The sequence below is a fragment of the Arvicola amphibius genome, chromosome 9 (genome assembly GCF_903992535.2).
Source record: "Arvicola amphibius chromosome 9, mArvAmp1.2, whole genome shotgun sequence".
Taxonomy (NCBI): domain Eukaryota; kingdom Metazoa; phylum Chordata; class Mammalia; order Rodentia; family Cricetidae; genus Arvicola; species Arvicola amphibius.
Genome location: NC_052055.2, coordinates 49847744 through 49854146, shown reverse-complemented (window position 1 = coordinate 49854146; position 6403 = coordinate 49847744).

Here is a 6403-nt window from a genome sequence, read left to right as displayed (position 1 = left end):
ACTAAGAGAACATAGAATATCCAGTGAAACAAAGATAGAAGAAACAGTCTTTAAATGTCATCCTGGTCAGAATAGGTATTAGTACTCATGTCCAGACGTCGAAAGTTAAAAGAGGAATCTTAAGTACTGGCAATGGTAATTCCAGCACCTGGGAGGTAAAAGCAGGAACCATAGAAGTCTGAGGCCATCCTTGCCTCAGTACAGGTTCAAGGTCAGTCTGGGAAAGGGGAGAAGGGGGAGAGAAAGGAGGTAGGAAAAAGAGGGAGAGTAAAGGAGGAGAGAGAGAGAGAGAGAGAGAGAGAGAGAGAGAGGATGAGAGAGAGAGACGAAGAGAGAGGAGAGAGAGAGAGGAGAGAGAGGCACCTTTGGGGGTTAGTAAAGGCTTTCTGGAACCAACAGAGGGGGAGAGGCGGAGAGGGGGGAGCGTGTGTGTGCTGGGGCTCCTGACATCCAAGACATAATCCAGGTTGGAGGTTTGCCCACGCTCCACTAATTTCGGCAGGATGAGAGAGCAAGTTTACATCTGCCTGGATATGGAGTTCTTTTTGTTGTCCGTACAGACGTGTACTGAATGTTTATATTTGCAAGGATAGAATATTTATAATTTGCTTTTATGTATCCATGCTTGGGAGGGAATGGGAAGAAGTAGAAACGAAATAACAACCTCGGAACTCGGAGCTGTAGCAGGTTGGAGATGCTCCTGTGGTATGTTACATTTCTGTTGTGTGTAATTTCCCACACTGAAACAAAAATCTCAACTCATGATCTTTACTACACTTACAATATATCCTGTCCTATGTGCTTTCTGGACTTGTTTCAAACTTCTGAGGACTGAATTGAAGGCCTCGGACTCTTCTTTCTTTTTTTTCCTTTCTTTCTTTCTTTTTTTTTTTTTTCCTTTCGGTTTCTCATTTTAAAACAAAACAAACAAGCAAAAAGTTGCCAGAAATTGAGGCTTACTTCCCTTTACGAGAGAAGTTCTAAATGACAAGGTATTTCCTAAGTTCCTTAACTGTGGCACCCCACCTGCAGGCCTCCACACTGACCAGGCTAGCCAACTGGGTGGGCTCTGTCCGAGCTCAGTACTAGAACATTACCAGAAGCCACTGCAGCTTAGGGCAAAGGATCCTGGAGTTTTAAACATGTTTAACTGATTGACTAAAATTTCAAGACTCATTAACTCCCTAGCCAACAAGAATGAGAATGTCAGCTCCAGACAGGAATCCATGACTAGGGCAGAATTCGGTGGAGAATAAAATAACCGTAAATATTTGCCCTAACTTCTGAGAAGAAAGAAAATAAAACTGACATCACCAAACACAACAACATCAAAACAAACTCCAGATGGGCTAAAAGGCAAACAAAAAGTAATGTGGGGGAAAATATATATTGAAAGTTATTTAATCTTACAAAGCAAAGGCAGGAACAGGAAACACAGAAAGTTAACATTTGTGATTCACTAGAACATATTTTTCTGCCATCAAAGAAAAAACATAAACTAAGAGAAAATGGTATGTGGGGAAGGGAATTACATATGGCAAAAGTAATTAACTTGAAGAAGTTTAATAAATCACTGCAGGGACAATGGCAAGAGCCCTATAGATATTTTAAAAATGTAAATTTGTTGTGAATTCCCAGGAAGTTTAAGAAAAATACACTCATCTTTTTAATGCGTTAATAAAGATCATGGCAGCTTTGTATGTGAAATAGCAATTCTCAAAAGAACGTAAATAAGTCTAACACAATATATACAGGACTTTCACAAAGAAATAATCAAACCCTATTAAGGGCATAAGCAAATGGAGGTATCATATTAATAGGAATATGAAATATTTAAAAGATACTGTCTCTTAACAGTAACAAAATGTAACACTAAGGATACTCTTCTACATTACAGCAAGTCCTAAAACTAGCATAGCTCACCAACTTGTGTTGAAAGACCAGCTCAATAGGCATGATCCTGGGACACAACTGGGGTCACAGGAGGGACAAGCACAGGAAGCACAGTTGATCCAGCTCAAGTGACTTCCTGTGAATCAGGAACAGTTGTTCTCATTGCTAGCACACACACAGAGGCTACCTAGTTAGATTTGGATTTCAGGCTCCACACATTCCATCCTGAAACCCCTAAACAGGACACAGTTGTATACAACATACAAAGCCCTCTCTTATCATCAGATTATTTGGGTGTGTCATTGACAGCGCTACATAAAGAGAACACTGAAACAGCAAGGAAAAAAATAAAAATAAAATAAAAATAAAAAAAGCAGCAAGGAGAGGCCAGTCACACAGTACAAGTACTACATAGATGGAAAGATATATGTGTGTATATATATAGGAATATATATATATACATATATATATGAACATATATATATATATATGTTCATATATATATATATTCCTACTATAACCTGCTCAGTCTGTAAAATGTTACTTGTGTGCATGTTTTCATAACTGAACTTTGGTATTAGATAACCATTTTTTTGTGCTCTTCCCTGAGGAAGAGTATTTGTCTTGATCTCAGCATTCCTTATTTGCCTATATAATTATTTTTGTAGAGTTGAAGTGCATGATTTTCCCTCATCCAACTTGGCATGTCTATTATTGTTGTCCTTGTTCTGCTCAGGTTTGGCAGTCACATTGGTGAGAATTTATGGGTATAGCTTCTGACTTCACTAGGAGATACAATCTCACAGCAAACTCCCTGATCCTCTGGCTCTTACAATCTTTCCACCTCCTCTTATGCAATGCTTGCTAAGCCTGAGATTTTGAAGTGTTTCGTAGATGTATCCATTGGATATGAGCTTCACAACTCTGCATTTTGATTATAATTTTATGTATTGGTGCAAATCTGTTGCAAAGAGAAGTTTCCTCAATGAGGCATGAAGACTACACTTATCTGTAGAAGGAATGGCGGGGCTGTGTCCCGCCACCCGGCTAGCTTTACCCAAAATAATTACACAGAAACTGTATTCTTATAAGCATTGCCTGGCCCATAGTTTCAGCCTCTTATTGGCTAATTTTCACATCTTCCTTTAACCCATATTTAGTAATCTGTGTAGCACCATGAGGTATGGCTTACCAGGAGAGATCCTAACCTGCATCCATCTCGGAGAGGAGAAGCATGGCAACTGCATATGGTGACTGCCTGAAGCGTCTCCCAACTCCTGCTACCCAGCATTCTGTTCTGTCTACTCCACCTACCTAATTTTCTGTTCTCTTAAAGGGCCAAGGCAGTATCTTTATTAATAATGAAAGTAACACATAGACACTCCTCCATCACTTATCTGTGAATATAATGACAGATATTAGAATGTAGTTCAGGATTATGCTTGTTTAGTGGCTGCACCAGTTTGAAAGCTCCAAAAGAGCAAATGTGGGTTCATTTTTTTTCACATCTCCCCTGGCTTTTGTTGTCTGTTTGTTGTCTTGCTGGTCTTTGCCATTATTACTGGGCTATGATGAAATCCCAAAGTTGTTTGGGTTTTCATTTCCCTAATTGTTAAAAAATAATGAACATTTTAAAAAGATATTTCTTAGTTACCTTTTTTTTCTTCTTTTGTGAACTCTCTGTTCAGGTTACAGGCCCATGTTTGTATAGGTCATTTCTTTAATTCATTGTCTTTATGGTGTTTCATATATTTATTCTGGATGGTGGTCCCCTGTCAGATGTCTAGCTGGCAAAGATGATCTTCCATTCTGTGGGCTTCCTCTTCACCTGGCTGCTTGCTCCTTTTGCTGTGCAGAAGCTTTTTAGTTTCATGAAGTCCCACTTGTCAATTGTCGGTCTTCATTCTTGGACAAATAGAGTCTTATTCATGATGCCCTTCCATACACCTATGTCCTATAGCACACTGCCCATGTTTCTTCCAGAAATTTCAGTGTTTGGGTTTTCAATTTGGGTCTTTGATCATTTGCTGTCAGTTTTTGCGCAAAGTGATAGGACATCAGTCTAATTTCATTCTTCTGAACACGGACAACTTATTTACTCTGTATCATTTGTTAAATTGCTTTCTTTTCTCCAGATTGTGTTTTTGGAATCTTTGTTCAATTCAAAGTGGCCTAAGTTATGTGTGTGCATGCTTAGGTCTTGATTTTGTTCCATCATAAAAGTTATGATGGAACAAAATGGCACATAATAACAGTACTTTTAATATTCTAAAACATGCATAGTCTCATCCTCTGCTGGTTAGTGCTCTGCCAACTCAATCAAGCTAGGGACATCTGGAAGAAGAAACCTCAGTTGAAAACGCACCTCTGTTAGTTTGATCTCTAGGAAAGTCTGTGGGGAATTTTCCTAATCAATGATGTGGGAGACCTCAGCCCTCAGCAGACAGTACTTCCCTGGGCAGGTTGTACTGAGTTGTGTAAGAAAGTAGGATGAACAAGGCCATGAGGAACAATCCTGTAAGCAGTGCTTCCCAGGGTCTGTATCTTGGAGTTCCTAACTTGAGTTCCCTTAGAGATATGCCATGACCTGGAAGTTGCAAGATGAAATAAACCCTTTCCTCCCCAAGTTGCTTTTGGAAATGATCTTTATCACTGCAGTAGAAAGCAAATTAAGACACACACTTTGCAGAAATATATTCCTCTAGTAAATATATAAAAATTGTGCATGGGGATAACATTCCAGAAAATGCAACTCAAGCCAGGTGGTGGCGTACACCTGCAATCCAAGCTCTTGAGGGGTGGGAGCAGCTGCATTGTGTCCTCCTTAGGGTTATAATTGTTGTGATGAAGCACCGCTGTAGGTAAAGCAACTTGAGGAGAAATGGTTTTAGTTGATTTCAACTACAAAGGATCTGATGCCCTCTTCTGGCCTCCTCAGGTACCTGCAATGTTTTACACACACATGCACACATGCATGCACATGCATACACACACACACACACACACACACACACACACACACACACACACCCCATGCACATTTCAAAAACAAATCTTTAAAAGTAAGGTAGGGCTATGTTGTTCCACAGTAGAGCGTTTGCTTGGTACGGGGAAGACTTCTAGGTTGGATCCTCAGCACTGCAAAATAATATCAATAGTAATGGAAAGAAAATTGGAAGACAGAGTCCTTTGCTCTAACGGAAGAAAAGCTGGAACTGGATATGGCTCCAGGGACAATGTGCACTCAGTGCAGTCTAGGCATCAACAAAAGCAAAGGAGAGGAGTAAGGGCTGAACTGAGAAAAACTCATTTGCATGGTTTGACTTTAGCAACACAACACAATAAGAAACATTTTACACAAACAAAACAGAAACTCAAACAGAATTTCTTGACTCCCTGTGAGACACTGAATAGACTACAAACAATAGCCTAAGTAGCCTGATTCTCAAAACCTTCATGGAGGACTGTCAACTCCACAATGATGTCCTACAACGTTTGACTCTACCCACACTCCACAGCAGTCCTGAGGACAGAGCAGCCAACTCGTAAATAAAGACTTGGATGATAAAAGGAATATAAGTGGGGATCAGGGGATAAAATAACCTCGTCAAGTCATGACTCTGAGATAGAACTGAACAACATGATAATGGGATCTCAGGCCCCAGTGCAGTTCCAATGACTTTCTATTTCGGGGCCAATTTTCCTCCAACCAGAGGGAAGCCATCCAGCCATTACATGAGGCTCACATTCTCCGAAAGCAACTTTTCCAGTTTATGCAGTAGCTCATATTTATAACGCATTGAGTATATTTTTGGTATACAGGCAGAAATAATGATTTTACAGTCAAACATGGGTTTACTCTCTGGAAGTAGAACAGTAGGTGTCTGCCATCTCTGAGAATTAAATGCCAGTAATAAGTTCTTGTTTGCTTGTGCTGTTTCTTTTCATTTTAAGACAGAATTGTGGCCTTAAAAGCTCTGACCTCCTGCTCCAGCTTTAAGTGTTGGGATTTGCTGGCAATTAATATTTTTAATGCATTTGAATATTAAGAGTATCAGAGAGAAATATCATACATCGGTTTTCCCCTAAACAGGCCATTGCTTTCATATTGCTGAACTTAATATAGGTGATCAAGAGATATTTGTTAGATTAAATGAAATGTATGAAACAATGGTGGTGTTTAATCTCTGCTGCTAAAATAATATGAAGACAAGGTAAGATTATGAGTTTCTATATTTCATTCCTTAGAGGAAAAATTATACGAAGTTTCTTTGAGAAACACTGTTTTCACAAGTCAATGATTTAACAATAGAATGTAGTTACATATCCTTACCATATTTAAGGACCGTTGTAAAGCAAAGGCACAGACGTGCTTACTTTGCAAATCGAGACAGATGTTAACCTTTTACCACCAGTCCCATAGTTAACAACTTCTTCAGATGTTATCCATTATCACAATGAAAGATTTAAATTAATCTCACTATCAGAAGCATACATCTTTGTAGGACAT